Source organism: Myotis daubentonii, chromosome 11 (assembly GCF_963259705.1).
Source record: "Myotis daubentonii chromosome 11, mMyoDau2.1, whole genome shotgun sequence".
NCBI classification, from domain to species: Eukaryota; Metazoa; Chordata; class Mammalia; order Chiroptera; family Vespertilionidae; genus Myotis; species Myotis daubentonii.
The window spans coordinates 48,734,072-48,749,248 of NC_081850.1; the positions used below are offsets into that span (position 1 = coordinate 48,734,072).

Sequence of the window (15,177 nt, forward strand, 5' to 3'; positions counted from 1 at the left end):
AGATGTCCAATTAACCATATGATTTTTGTAGATCAATGTGGTGAAATGGCAGCAATTTCATAGAACTCAAGCTAGTAAGTGGTCTTTCCCTTCACGGAGTTTAGACATGAGTTGGGAGACAGAAGTTTAACTTATCAATAGGTACATATGATTAAGACCTGGAATTCAGAAGCTTTTATTTTGAAGCCAGTAATGCATGTGGTGTTAGGAATACCGTAAGGTTTTTCCTGACTGCCTCCATGTAGGTGAATCCATTTCTCACTTGATGAACCATATGGTTCAATTTATAAGTCACAGGAGAAATCGACCCAATGACTATATGCAATTCAGTTTTATCTGAAAATGTTATTATCTTCCTCGACCACCCACGTTTTTCCCAAGAGTTGATTCTGCATGTTTTCCAGAAACAGCCGCACCCTCACGTGACCAAGCTTTATGCTGGGGTAGAGATTTGGCGGAACGTGCTGAAGCTCTGAGGGCAATTCCTGCAGGAGAGTTAATATTTGAGCCGCTGCAGCGGATCTGGCACTAATATGCAGCTTCGCAAGCTCTGCCTGGGAGGACACAGGGCTCACTTGGAAAGCGCTGGCTGTGTTTCTTTTAACATCAGGCCCATTACTTTATTGTCACACCTTGTGACACTGGCTCAGGGTCTCGAGGGTCCAGGGAAAGTGACTGTTCCTTCCATCTGGATTTTATTCAGTCACATGTCCTAGTTGAGTGGCTGTGGCCTGGCAAGTTCTTTTTCAGGTTCCAAAGAGATTAGCCCTGGATCATCAGGGGTTGTTGTTGTTTTTAAGGCTTTGCTATTGGAATAATCATGATGCTTCTCAGATAGTTTTTGTCCTAACTGCTATTGAGTTTCTGATACAGAGCTGGACTGGTATTCTCTCCTTGCTGGTGGTTCTCTACACTCTTGGGTAAAGGAAAATCACAACTTTCCTGACATAGTTAAATAGAAAATCCACATTAGTCCAAACTATCCTGAGAGTCAGGCAACAAAAGTTTGGGCCTCAGTTCTGAACTGGCTTTCTGTGTTATCTTGACAAGTTCATTAACTTCTGGAAATATTAGTTTCTTCCTTGGGAAAATGAGGCCATTAAAGTAGATAATCTCCCAGTTACCATCTGACTCTAAAACAGTATGAGTCTATGTAAAACCTTGTATATCATTTGGCTCTATTTAAGTTATTCTATAATCCTTAGACATTCATTTTTTTTTTTTTGTAACTAGTAAAAGAGAAGGTAGCTCAGAAATAGGAAGATTGGTAGGAAAATCCAGGTTTTAAAATGTTTATGGTAACTGAGTTATATGGAAATAATTGAAATTTGACTATTTTTAAAGATAGTTTCATCTTTATAAGAAAATGTTATATGCCCTGACCAGTGTGGCTCAGTTGGTTGGGCGTTGTCCCGTGCACCAAAAGGTTGCCGATTTGATTCCTAGTCAGGCACATGCCTAGATGGTGGGCTCCATCCCCTGTAGAGGGCATGCAGGAGGCACCTAATAGATGTTTCACTCTCACATTAATGTTTTTCTCTCTCTAAATATTAATAAAAATGTTTTAAAAAAGAAAATGCTAGGATAAGAAGGTTCTGGAGATTCTGGAGGGTTGCTGTTGATATCCAAAATTTCTCAATTCCTTTATACATTTGATGCTTGGAATTCATGCAAACAGAAGGAGTCATTTGTGTTGGAATAAGCTCCTGGTCACCTTAATGTTCCTTTTTGTGCAGACTGATGAGGGTGCCTATGGTACTGTCTTATAAGAACTGAGCATGAAGGCAGAAGAATGGCATTTTCAGAATTTTTGTCACTAATTTAGGTTTAGGGCTGATGTTAACTGGGATATTTCAGTTTGTCATCTTGGACATCAGGCATCAATCAGTGCCGGGGCCCTTTGTGAAGTTGGGGCTTGAGCAATGGTGATTCATTCCGCAGTGAAATCTGGGTTTGAGCGTCCTTGCTGGTGACATCCTGCCACCTTGTGGCCAGCTGTAGACTTTAGCATCGTGCATTGTCCCTAAGTGCGCAGGCTGCTCTGGGCTGAGCCTGGTGGAGAAGTAGTCTGTGACAGGCATTTCCAGGCCCGGAGATTCTGTGGGCTCTATTCACTACAGACTCTTCCACTGATCATCAAATGTTTGCATTGTCCCCTCTCCGCAGAGGAGAGCCCATAATCCTTTCCTTGTTTAACAGTGCTCCCATAGCTGATGGGATGGCAGAAATAGAGAAAGGTTAATGTTGGAAATGTCTGACCTTGGTTCTGCTCCTAAACCGATTCTTGCTTCAGGTAAGCCCAGATCTGGAGTCAAGGGGTGAGGTTCTTCCTGGTTCTGTCTTGGGAAGACCAATTCACCTCTCTGTCCTCAACTGATAGTTACAGCATGTTACCAGGGTTACTGCATGTCTGCACTGCATATCACAGCATCTGCCTGTGGTAGGTACTATCTTTATTCTCATTTTATAGGATTATTGAGGGTCAGAGACATTCTGTAACTTGTCCAAGGTCACTGAAGTGATATGTGTTAGAACTGAGATCCAAACCCCAGTGATGTGAGCCCCCACTATTAACCCCTGTCCTGTGTCTGTGAAAAAATGTAAAAACACCCACTTTACTGCACACAAGGAAGCTGCATATGCAACTAAAGTGTTTTGTATTGAAAAAGATCTACCTAGACATTTTAAAAGTTACCATTGTTACTATTGATATGCATGCTGTTGAGATTGTTGCCAATGCAGGCAAAATATTTCCATTTCCTAAATGGAAGAGAACAGTGACTTCTTGGAGAGAAATATCCAGATGATTTAAAAGTTACTTGCAGTGCTATTACTGGTGTTCTCTAATTTTCTCATTGGCTATAAAATTTCAAACAAAGCTGATCCTAATAAGAGATTCCTTTTGGAAATGAATTGAATATATGAATGAAAAGATGACTTTGGACCACTGCGGGTAACAACTAGACCAGAGTGATGAAGTTTTGAGGTTTGGGCCTGTAGCTAGGTGAATCATGCAGTTTGTTTGGTAGACAAATATCCTTCAAAGAGTGTGACTCTTGTGGTGCCATGGGATGGAAGAACATGACAAAAAGAATCCAGAATAGTGAAAAGTTTGGGTGTTACTAGAATTATTGTTTTGTCATGAGACTTTCAGGTTATATAGCTACCCTAGAGCAATAATTTTCAAACTTTATGGAAGACCGTAGGGACATTGTTAAAATTGCAGCTGCCTGGGACCCATCCCCGGAGATTCTAATTCAATAGTTTGGGGCCAGCATTTTGACAAATACTGGACTGGAGGATGCCCATTGCTCAAAGTTTAACATTCCTGAATGGAGTTAATTAAATTTCTGTTTTTTCAAAAGAGAACATGTCATTAAAAAATACAGAATTTGTTCACTTAGTAAATTATATAAATGTTTGACCTCTATGCTGTACACCTAAAACTACTAAAACATTAAATATGAACTGTAATTAAAAAAGTTAAAAAACAAAACAAAAAAGTATAGAAACATTAAAAGAAAAACACACACACACCAGAATTTGCTTTAAATACTAAATTGTCTAGGTTTCTGAAGGGTCCAGTTCTCCTCCCCCTCCCAATCTCTTTTGTGAAGCATGACGCTCAGACCCATTGCATACAATTGAATTCCTGCCTAAATGTTAATGATTTGACCAGGGGCTTTTAGCACTCTCTTGCAACTCTGGGCAATGTGCATGGCGGAATCATCCTTAGGTTCCTCCTCACCATGGCAACCAGTGCACACTGATCTCTGTCCGTTTCCAGGCTGACAACTCTACAGGGTCACCTGAGTCATAGCAGCAGGAGAAAGCTGCAGCTCGCTTTGGTGGTCCAAATGTCCTGGAAACAGGGCTTTCAATCTCAGGCCCGACTTCCTCTCTGCAGTTTCTGGGTAAGAAGCTGTTTGGACTCTGGGAATTGGGGGCCTGAGAGAAAGAGGGTCAGAGGGGGATTCTGGGACATGAGCGAAATTGGTGGCAGATAGGTGTAAATTGGAGCTGTCAGCTGGACCAGCAGGAAATAAGAAGTATGAATCTCAGGGGAAGAGAATGAATCACAATTCACAAAGACAGCTTGAAATTTAGGCCAGGAGGTGAATTATAAGTTTTTCACTCTACGTGAAATATCAAGACACAAGGAAAACCCATCACCCTTTGCCTTTGAGTGTTTGTGGGGGGCAGGGGAGGTGTGGTAAAATTAGAAATGGAGAGAAGGATGATAGCCTTGAGTTTCTCCCAACATTTTAATATAAAAAAATGTTCAAACATATAGCAAACTTGAAAGAATTTAGAGTGAAACATACTAGTTAGATTCTACCATTAATATTTTTTAACTACTTGATCACATTTTATCTATCTGTATATCTCTCTGTTCCTCCATCAATATATCTTATTTTTTTTGGATAGCTTTGATTTTAATATTCTGATTATTTTCTTCTTTCTTTCCTTCCAATTCTGGCATTTATTCCCCTCCTTTTATTTGTTCTCATTCATCTATAGCCATCATCTTTAATGATACAGCAAAGAATATGATGATGATAAAAATAATTATCATTTATTGAACATATACTATATGATAAGCATAGTGCTAGCCACTTTTCTTATATTATTATCTCATTATTTGTCAGAATGAGAAAGAGGTAAAATTATCCCTCTTTTAATGATAAGGAAATGGAGTCTTAGAGATGAATGGCTAAACTAGAATTCAAGTCTGGTCTTACCTGACATGTTGCCTTGGCAGACCAGTTTCAGGGGGAATAACAGCCCTTGAGGTTCACTTTCAAACTGAATTAGTGAAAAAATTCACTAAAATAATCTCAAACCTCTTATCCAGATCATTGATGACCATTTTTCACACGTAAAGATGCCTTTAGTTCAGATCTAGTGGAAAGGCTATCCTTGGCTGGGAACCCTCTGGGTATCTGCTTTTCTTTGCACAAGAGTGAAGTAGACGGCATTTCCTTCTCTTTGTCATCATTGCTGAAATTTATCGAATTTTTCTATGGACCGAGCATTCCACATTTTTAAGGCTAATTCTCTGGGTTAGATATGAAAATCTCCATTTTAGATATTATAAGGAAGAAAAGGGATCTTTTCTTTTACCCTGTTAGGTTCTGGGACTGGGGCCCACAGATTAAATTAACAAAAGAAATTAACAAAAGAAACAGCTTATATTACATGCATATGGGGGCTTCCTAAGAAAGAAGTAGAAACCCAAAGAAGTGGTTAGATGTGGAGGCTCATATCTCATTCTAACAAAGATTGTGAAATAACAAGACAAAGGGAGTGGGGTAAGTTGTAGGAAGTGAACTGTGCTTCTAGGCGCAGATGAAACATCCATAGCGGCCAGCCATGGGAGGCAGGTTAAATTATAGTGAAGTCATATAACGGAATGCTTTGCAGCCATTTAAAAATAATGTACAAGAATATTTAACAACATGCAAAAGTGTTCATGTTACATCAGAGGTCAGGGGGAAGCTGGCCTCAAAATATATCACAATGGTGTTACACACACACACACACACACACACACACACCACACACACAAACACACACACACGTGCACATTAAATGACTATACATGACAGATTATTAGCACTAGTTATGCTTTTGTAATGGGGTACGGGGAAGTTTTAACTTTCTCCTTAACGTTATGAATATTTTTCTACAACCAAGGATTGATTACGTTTGCAATGAAGCATCTTATAAAAGTGGTAGAGACAGAATGCCTCTGAGTGCCTTTCCCAATCCAGTTACAGCGGCTGACACAGGGAGTCACCCCTAGAACAGGGATCTCTGCCTTGTCCTCCCAGGGCCATCCGGGCTCTGGCCAGTTGCTGCGGGAACTATCAGGATCTCTGCTCTGTTCCTCACCTCAGGGTAAATACCTAAGCCCTGAATACAATTCCCTTCAAGCGCATTCCTGATATTATTGGTAAGAAGGAAGAGAGAGTATTTTAGAAATTCATGTTACTTTCAGGTCATCTAGAAGGCCAGTTTCAGATGAAATTTTGATTGAAACCTTTCTGAATACTTCAGTAACTTTTGAGAAGTTTTTTGAGTGTCCAACTGCAGCCTCCTGTAGGCACATGGCCGCTTTTGAGAATTCCAGAGTCTGTTGCTATGGAAACAATAGTCAAGTCACACTGACAGGAGAACTCCTGAGCCCCCAAGAACATTGAGTTTCCTTCTGTTTGAGAATTCGTCTTTTGTTTCACACAGGTGCTTTTAAGAACTGGCCAGCCATTCCCATAAATGGGATTACATTTTTTGTAGCTCCTAAGTAACAAAATTTTCAGCTGATGGATGCTTTTGTATCTTGCGAGCTGCTGGAGCCAAAATATTATATGATCAGAGCTCATCTTGCGTGCACGCCAGGGTTGCCCACAATACTTTCAAACTATAAACTGCTTTCTTACATTATTACTTGTATTTTTAAAAATTCAAGTTTCTGCACTACAGCCCTATGACGTCAAATGCTAATGTAAAGTAGATCTATTGGAGATTTAGAAAAGCCAAGTGAATTTTCTCAAAACACAGTAGAGTGGAAACGCCATTATGTCGTGTGTAGGAACAGATTAATCACCACTCTTTTTAACCAAGAATGACCGTACAGGTACTCCAGCTTCCCTGTTATTCTCTTTCAAGGCTCAGTTATCACTGACCTTCCAGTTTGTGGCCCGAAGCCAGTGATCTTGAAAATACCTTTGAAAAACAACATGTGAGTAAAGAGATTCAGCTTGATGATGAGGGAGAGAAAGGGCGTTAAGGAGCAAACCCCAATGTGGGCAAGCCACACCTTTTTTACCTTTCAATTCACATTTCCTAAACTTCAGATACTCTGAAACACCTAAGCAAAGTGTGGTAAATAGAAGTTATTTTCAAAAAATAATTTTGCAAAAACGGAAAATAATCTAAATGTTCATTAAGAGTAGAATGGATACATAAATGGTGTCATATTCATACAAGGAAATAATACTCAGCAATAAAAGCAGAAAGACCTACTGGATAAAATTTGAATACACTGTGCTGAATGAGAAAAGCAAGAGTCAGAAGAGCATGTGCTGTATGATTGCATTTATATGAAGTTCCATCTGAACTTTCCAGAGCTAATCTCCAGGGGAAAGAAAATGAATCAGGCTAAACTGGGAGGACAGGGCGAGATCGACTGGGAAAGAGGCACCTGGGAACTTTCTAAAATAGTGCTTCTCAACCTTGGCTGCACATTAGAATCACCTGGGAATCTTTTTAAAATCCTGATTTCTGGGCCTCATCCTCCGGAAATTCTGTTTCTTTGTTATGGGGGAGGGGCCACAACATTAGTAACAAAGCAACAGCAGTTCTGGAGGATGAGGCCCGGAAATCAGGATTTTAAAAAGATTCCCAGGTGATTCTAATGTGCAGCCACGGTTGAGAAAGACTGTTCTAAAATGAAGGAAATGCAATACATCTCGACTGCGGTGGTCACATACATGGGTGTATACATTTGTCAAAAATCATCAGACTGTACACTTCAATTCTGTGAAGTTGCTGTATATGTTATACCTCAATGAAAAAAAAGTGTATTATATAGTCTTTCTCTGTGAGGCATGCTTCTAAGTGCTTTACATTGAATTAACTCATTTAATTATCATGAAAATATGGGAGAGAAGATATGTTTATTTGCATTTTACAGATGGGGACACTGAGATAGGTAGAGAGGTTATATCAAAGGTAAAGGGGCCAGGATTTGAACACTGGTAGTTCCACTCCAGAACCGAAATCTTAGCTGCTGAAGTAGCAACCAGCTGGTTGTTTTCCATTCCTTGAAAGAGCTTTTCCAAATGTGATAGCAGGACAATGGCTCAGATAAGCAGAAGGAATCTGGTTACGGGTAAATACTCGTATTCATGCTGGGTGTTGGGATGTTTTTAATGATTCCATTTAGCTTCAACAAAGACAACACTACTAAATTGCAGGCTGGCCTTGCAGATAGATGATCAGGAAGGCCAGTCTCCTGAACTTCGTTTGCTAATTACTGTACAGCACAGTTCATGTAGGACAAGCCAAACCCTGTGCCTGGCATTACCAAGAGTTGGAAGATGAAGTGCTTCAGGCTTTGAGCTTGAAAGAAGACTCACCTGTGCTCTCTTCGGCAGCACACATACTAAAATTGGAACTATACAGAGAAGATTAGCAAGGCCCCTGTGCAAGGATGAGATGCAAATTTGTGAAATGTTCCATATTTAAAAATAAAGATGGGGAGAACCAAGATGGCGGCATAGGTTAACGCCGGAGTTTGCTGCTTTGAACAACTACTTCAAAAGTGAAACCAAAAAACGGAAGGGACATCACCCAGAACCACAGGAACGCTGGCTGAGTGGAAGTCCTACAACTAGGAGGAAAGAGAAACGCACACGGACACTCAGAGGAGGCGCAGTGCTGAAGTCAAATTCTGAGGTGCGGAGTGCGAGGAGCGGGCTGGCGGCGGAGGGCGCGGTTGGTGTTTTCAATTGGGAGGGAGTCGCAGACTCTGAGCTCCAGATCCGGGCGAGTCTTTAGGGACCCAGACTCAAACGGGAGAAGTGGGACTGTCTGGCTTCGGTCAGAGCGAGTGCAGCTTTCTCTCCAAGCTTTGCAGCGGGTGCTGGGACTCAGAGAGGCAGAGCCCCTGGGGACAGGACTGAGAGCCGCCATAACTGCTCTCTCCGGCCCACCCTGTTGATCCTGTACTACCCGCCCCGCCCAAGCCCTGCACAGAGGCATTTGCCGGATAGCCTCAGGCAAAGGCTAGATTAGCACCTCCCCAGAGGACAGAAGTTCTCTCACTGCTGACACAGCTGATTCTCATAGCCACTTGGCCTGGAGGTCAAACCCTCCCTGGAATTAGCTACAACAATCAAGATTTAACTATAAGACTGCGAACAAAGACCACTAGGGGGTGCACCAAGGAAGCATAACAAAATGCGGAGACAAAGAAACAGGACAAAATTGTCAATGGAAGATATAGAGTTCAGAACCACACTTTTAAGGTCTCTCAAGAACTGTTTAGAAGCTGCCGATAAACTTAATGAGATCTACACGAAAACTAATGAGACCCTCGATGTTATATTGGGGAACCAACTAGAAATTAAGCATACACGGACTGAAATAACGAATATTATACAGACGCCCGACAGCAGACCAGAGGAGCACAAGAATCAAGTCAATGATTTGAAATGCGAGGAAGCAAAAAACATCCAACTGGAAAAGCAAAATGAAAAAAGAATCCAAAAATGCGAGGATAGTGTAAGGAGCCTCTGGGACAGCTTCAAGCGTACCAACATCAGAATTATAGGGGTGCCAGAAGATGAGAGAGAGCAAGATATTGAAAACCTATTTGAAGAAATAATGACAGAAAACTTCCCCCACCTGGTGAAAGATATGGACTTACAGGTCCAAGAAGCGCGGAGAACCCCAAACAAAAGGAATCCAAAGAGGACCACACCAAGACACATCATAATTAAAATGCCAAGAGCAAAAGATAAAGAGAGAATCTTAAAAACAGCAAGAGAAAGAAACTCAGTTACCTACAAGGGAATACCCATACGACGGTCAGCTGATTTCTCAACAGAAACTTTGCAGGCCAGAAGGGAGTGGCAAGAAATATTCAAAGTGATGAATACCAAGAACCTACAACCAAGATTATTTTATCCAGCAAAGCTATCATTCAGAATTGAAGGTCAGATAAAGAGCTTCACAGATAAGGAAAAGCTAAAGGAGTTCATCACCACCAAACCAGGATTATATGAAATGCTGAAAGGTATCCTTTAAGAAGAGGAAGAGGAAGAAAAAGGTAAAGATACAAATTATGAACAACAAATATGCATCTATCAACAAGTGAATCTAAGAATCAAGTGAATAAATAATCTGATGAACAGAATGAACTCTTGATTATAATAGAATCAGGGACTTAGAAAGGGAATGGACTGACTATTCTTGGGGGGAAAGGGGTATGGGAGATGTGGGAAGAGACTGGACAAAAATCGTGCACCTATGGATGAGGACAGTGGGTGGGGAGTGAGGGCGGAGGGTGGGGCGGGAACTGGGAGGAGGGGAGTTATGGGGGGGAAAAAAAGAGGAACAAATGTAATAATCTGAACAATAAAGATTTAATTAAAAATAAAAATAAAAATAAAGACGACTCACCACTCCAGTTTGCTAGTTACCACTTATTGTATTGTTTATTATACAGAGAAAAATTAGCGGCGACACCAAAGTATTAACTGTGGCTGACTTATGGTAGGAATGAGATTGAAGTGGGAGGCAATTTCCAACTTCTCATTTGCATAGCCTTTGCAATTTTTATGTGTGTAATTTTGATGATATTTTTAAGAGTTTTCAACAGTTATCTAATCAACTGTCTGCTTATGTGAAGGTTAGCCATTTTGCAATCTTCACTTATTCATTGAATAAACGTTTACCAAATGTCTACTAGATGCCAGATCCTAGGTACTAGATATATATAGGAATTAGCAGTCTCGTGGTCAGACAGACATGTGCATAAACAATCAAACGAGGTGGTTACTCTGCAGTTGAAGGGATTTAGATTAGACCAGGGATACTGCCCAACTCTGCTGTTAGCCATGGGTTTGGTGGCTCTACATGTCTGGGGGCAGGGAGTAGGGTGGCTGAGGGGAGTTGAAACATTTCTGAATGATGTAGGGTTCTACAATTCTCTTATCTAATCTATTAAAAGAGAAACATGCAAATTGACTGCACCTCTGTTATGCCCCAAGCCACGCCCACCAGACATTCAGAGCGACTATATGCAAATTAACCCAACAAAGATGGCGGCTGGCAGCCATAGAGCTGGAGCAAGCAGGAGGCTTGGTTGCCCTGGTGATGGAGGAAGCCAAGCTCTGAATGGCTGGTGGGCGTGGCTTGGGGCATAGCAGAGGTGCAGTCAATTTGCATGTTTCTCTTTTATTTTATTTTTTTTATGTTTTTTTTATTAAATCTTTATTGTTCAGATTATTACATTTGTTCCTCTTTTTTTCCCCCCATAACTCCCCTCCTCCCAGTTCCCGCCCCACCCTCCGCCCTCACTCCCCACCCACTGTCCTCATCCATAGGTGCAAGATTTTTGTCCAGTCTCTTCCCGCATCTCCCACACCCCTTTCCCCCCCAAGAATAGTCAGTCCATTCCCTTTCTATGTCCCTGATTCTATTATGATCACCAGATTATTTGTTCACTAGATTCTTAGATTCACTTGTTGATAGATGCATGTTTGTTGTTCATAATTTGTATCTTTACCTTTTTCTTCCTCTTCCTCTTCTTAAAGGATACCTTTCAGCATTTCATATAATCCTGGTTTGGTGGTGATGAACTCCTTTAGCTTTTCCTTATCTGTGAAGCTCTTTATCTGACCTTCAATTCTGAATGATTGCTTTGCAGGATAAAGTAATCTTGGTTGTAGGTTCTTGGTATTCATCACTTTGAATATTTCTTGCCATTCCCTTCTGGCCTGCAAAGTTTCTATTGAGAAATCAGCTGACAGTTGTATGGGTATTCCCTTGTAGGTAACTGAGTTTCTTTCTCTTGCTGCTTTTAGGATTTTCTCTTTGTCTTTTGCTCTTGGCATTTTAATTATGATGTGTCTTGGTGTGGTCCTCTTTGGATTCCTTTTGTTTGGGGTTCTCTGTGCTTCCTGGACCTGTAAGTCTATTTCTTTCACCAGGTGGGGGAAGTTTTCTGTCATTATTTCTTCAAATAGGTTTTCAATATCTTGCTCTCTCTCATCTTCTGGCACCCCTATAATTCTGATGTTGGTATGCTTGAAGCTGTCCCAGAGGCTCCTTACACTATCTTCGTATTTTCGGATTCTTTTTTCATTTTGCTTTTCCAGTTGGGTGTTTTTTTGCTTCTTCGCATTTCAAATTTTTGACTTGATTCTTGCGCTCCTCTGGTCTGCTGTTGGGAGTCTGTATAGTATTCTTTATTTCAGTCAGTGTATGCTTAATTTCTAGTTGGTTCTTTATCATAACATCGAGGGTCTCATTAGATTTCTTGTAGATCTCATTAAGTTTATCGGCAGCTTCTAAACAGTTCTTGAGAGACCTTAAAAGTGTGGTTCTGAACTCTATATCTCCCATTGACAATTTTGTCCTGTTTCTTTGTCTCTGCATTTTTTTTATGCTTTCTTCGTGCACCCCCTAGTGGTCTTTGTGTGCAGTCTTGTTGTAGTTAAGCCTTGATTGTTGTAGTTAATACTGGGGGGATTTGACCTCCAGGCCAACTGGCTGTGAGAGTCAGCTTTGTCTGCAGTGGGAAAACTTCTGTCCTCTGGGGAGGTGCTAATCTAGCCTTTGCCTGAGGCTATCTGGCAAATGGCTCTGTGCAGGGCTTGGGCGGGGTGGGTTGCACGGGATCAAACACAGGATCAAACAGGGCGGGCTGAGCGAGCAGTTATGGCTGCTCTCAGTTCCGTCCCTAGGGGCTCTGCCTCACAGAGTCCCAGCAACTGCTGCAAACCTCAGAGAGAAAGCTGCCTTCGAGTTCCGACCGAAGCCAGACAGCCCCGCTTCTCCCGTTTGAGTCTGGGTCCTCAGAGTCTGAAACTCCCTCCCGATTGAAAACAACAACCGCCAGCCCTCTCGGTGTGTGCACTCCGCACCTGAGTATTTCACTTCAGCACTGCGCCTCCTCTGAGTCTGGGTATGATATTCTCTTTCCTCCTAGTTGTAGAATTTCCACTCAGCCAGCCTTCCTGTGGTTCTGGATGATGTCCGTTCCGTCTTTTAGGTGTACCCTTGAATTGGTTGTTCGAGGCAGCAATCTCCGGCGTTAACCTATGCCGCCATCTTTTAATAGATTAGATAAGAGAATTGTAGAACCCTACATCATTCAGAAATGTTTCAACTCCCCTCAGCCTGCCCTGCCTGGCTGTGGCCTCCGCTCAAGGCAACAAAGTTTCAATTATAGAAGAAAAATAAATCCAAGATACTTGCTTCCAGCCAGCCTCCACTGGGAGCTTGGGTGGCTGGGGGCGGTGGCCAGCCTGTAGACAGCCATCAGCCCCATCACCCAGGCTGGCCACACCCTCATGGGGTGAGGGTCCCCGCTGGGGGGCTTGACCAGCCTGCAAACAGCCATCAGCCCCTCATCCAGACTGGCCAGGCCCCCCAGTGGGGACCCCTACCCTGAAGGGGATGTGGCTAGCCTGCAAACAGCCATCAGCCCCTCACCCAGGCTGGCCAGGCACCCCAGTGCGGACCCCCACTCTGATCTGGGACACCCTTCGGGAAAAACCAGCCGGCCCCCACCCATGCACCAGGCCTCTATCCTATATAATAAAAGGGTAATATTCAAACTGACCCTAACAGCAGGGAATGACTGGTCACTATGACACACACTGACCACCAGGGGGCAGATGATCAATGCAGGAGCTGCCCCCTGGTGGTCAGTGTGCTCCCACAGGGGGAGCTCTGCTCAGCCACAAGCCAGGCTGAGGCTGCGAGTACAGCGGTGGTGGTGGGAGCCTCTCCTGCCTCCTCAGCAGCGCTAAGGATGTCCGACTGCAGCTTAGGCCTGCTCCCCGCTGGCAAGTGGACATCCCCCGAGGGCTCCTGGGCTGCCAGAGGGATGTCTGACTGCCAGCTTAGGCCCAATTCCCCAGGGGTCCCAGACTGCGAGAGGGAACAGGCTGGGCTGAAGTCCCCCCCCCCCCCCCCCCCCCCCGCCGAGTGCACAAATCTTTGTGCACTGGGCCTCTAGTTTTATGAATATTACCAGAAGCATGTTTGTACATGGAAGATGTAGGGCTGATTTTACATGTTAACATGGCTTGTAAGACATACATTTTATTCCAATCCTGGTTTCTCATGGTCAAGTAGTTGCTGTCAGTTCTAAGAGGACTAAATCTTAAGGTTGTAATTTGAATGCTTTCCTCCATTGCATGGCTACTGGCTATATCCTTCTCAACATCAGTCACTGTTTTCCCATTTTGCAAAAGATATAATGGGTAAGAGGGGCTGGCTTGGTGCAGATTTATTGTTTATTTTTTAGAGTCTTTTGAAATGAAAATGCCAAGGAAACCCACTAATGACCACAGTTGAAAATATTCACTGTACATCCAGGAGACAGTCATATTGCTTTGTGATATAAAGGCAAACAACTGTTACAAGCTTGTGCTGTCCTTAGACCCAGAAAAAGAACTGGTAAATGTACACTTTCCTTCCTGCTTGAGCTTACAACAAAAATTTTTTTTTTATAAATAAGTAACGGGTTGTAGAAAGTAGCTATTCTCAGGGCCAGGTGGTTCATTAGCACCATATGGCGTGCCTGTACCAGACATCTCTTTCTTAAATCCTGTGTTCCTGCCTGTTTAAAATGTGAATGATTGCCTCCCCTTTTCCACTCCAGGACATTCAGGGGAGTTTAATCCTTCCTGGCACACTGTGTCCTTCAGTACCTTCTTTAAAAGCATGCCTATTTGTAATTGTTCTGTAATTGGAAGTCAGCTTCACTGGACAAGTGCACGTCTTAAGCCCTTCACAGTAGCCTATCAGCCTAAATAAATCACAGAAATATAAAAACAATTAGTTGGGAGTTTTTGCAAAATGAATGCATGTTAGTAATCAGTGTGGTTGCAGAGACTTTGCCACTCAGGTCTAACTGCTTGGATATGCTGACTCTACCAATGGGGGTTAGGGAGAATCAAAGAAAATTCTCCATGGTCCATGATTCCAGTTTATTTTTGGCTGAGGCCCTAAGGCTTCTATAGGGTCAGAAAATTTGTTTATAACCATAGTTTCTGCATTGGGGAAAGAAATGCCATTTCTCCCCCCTTCTCCTTTTGCAAACCAATGGAAAAACAATTAGGAGAATAATAGGCAGTAGAGAAAACTTCCATCTTTATTGAAATTAGGAGACATTCATATCTGGACTTCTAATACTGTGTTTGAAAATGGCTTTCTGATTAGTGAAAACTATCAGTGTAAACACAGACTCAGAGATAAGGCCAGGGGCTTCAAATTTCCTGGGCCGACAAGACAGAGTGCAGAGGTTTTCAAAATATAGGGTGCCCCCAAAAGTGTATACACGGACTTTGAATAATTATAAAGCAGTGTCTATTAAAACACATTTTGTTTTCAAAATTGAGCTGTCAGGTGTTAAAGTATGTATATATTTTTGGG

General features: G+C 42.3%; 1 non-coding gene across 1 annotated transcript; it reads left to right on the top strand.

The window, feature by feature from the left end:
* Positions 1–8,143: 8,143 nt before the first annotated feature.
* LOC132212960 (U6 spliceosomal RNA) lies at positions 8,144–8,250 on the top strand. Its single transcript, XR_009447872.1, has one exon. It is a non-coding gene; the product is annotated as a U6 spliceosomal RNA (small nuclear RNA).
* Positions 8,251–15,177: the final 6,927 nt, after the last annotated feature.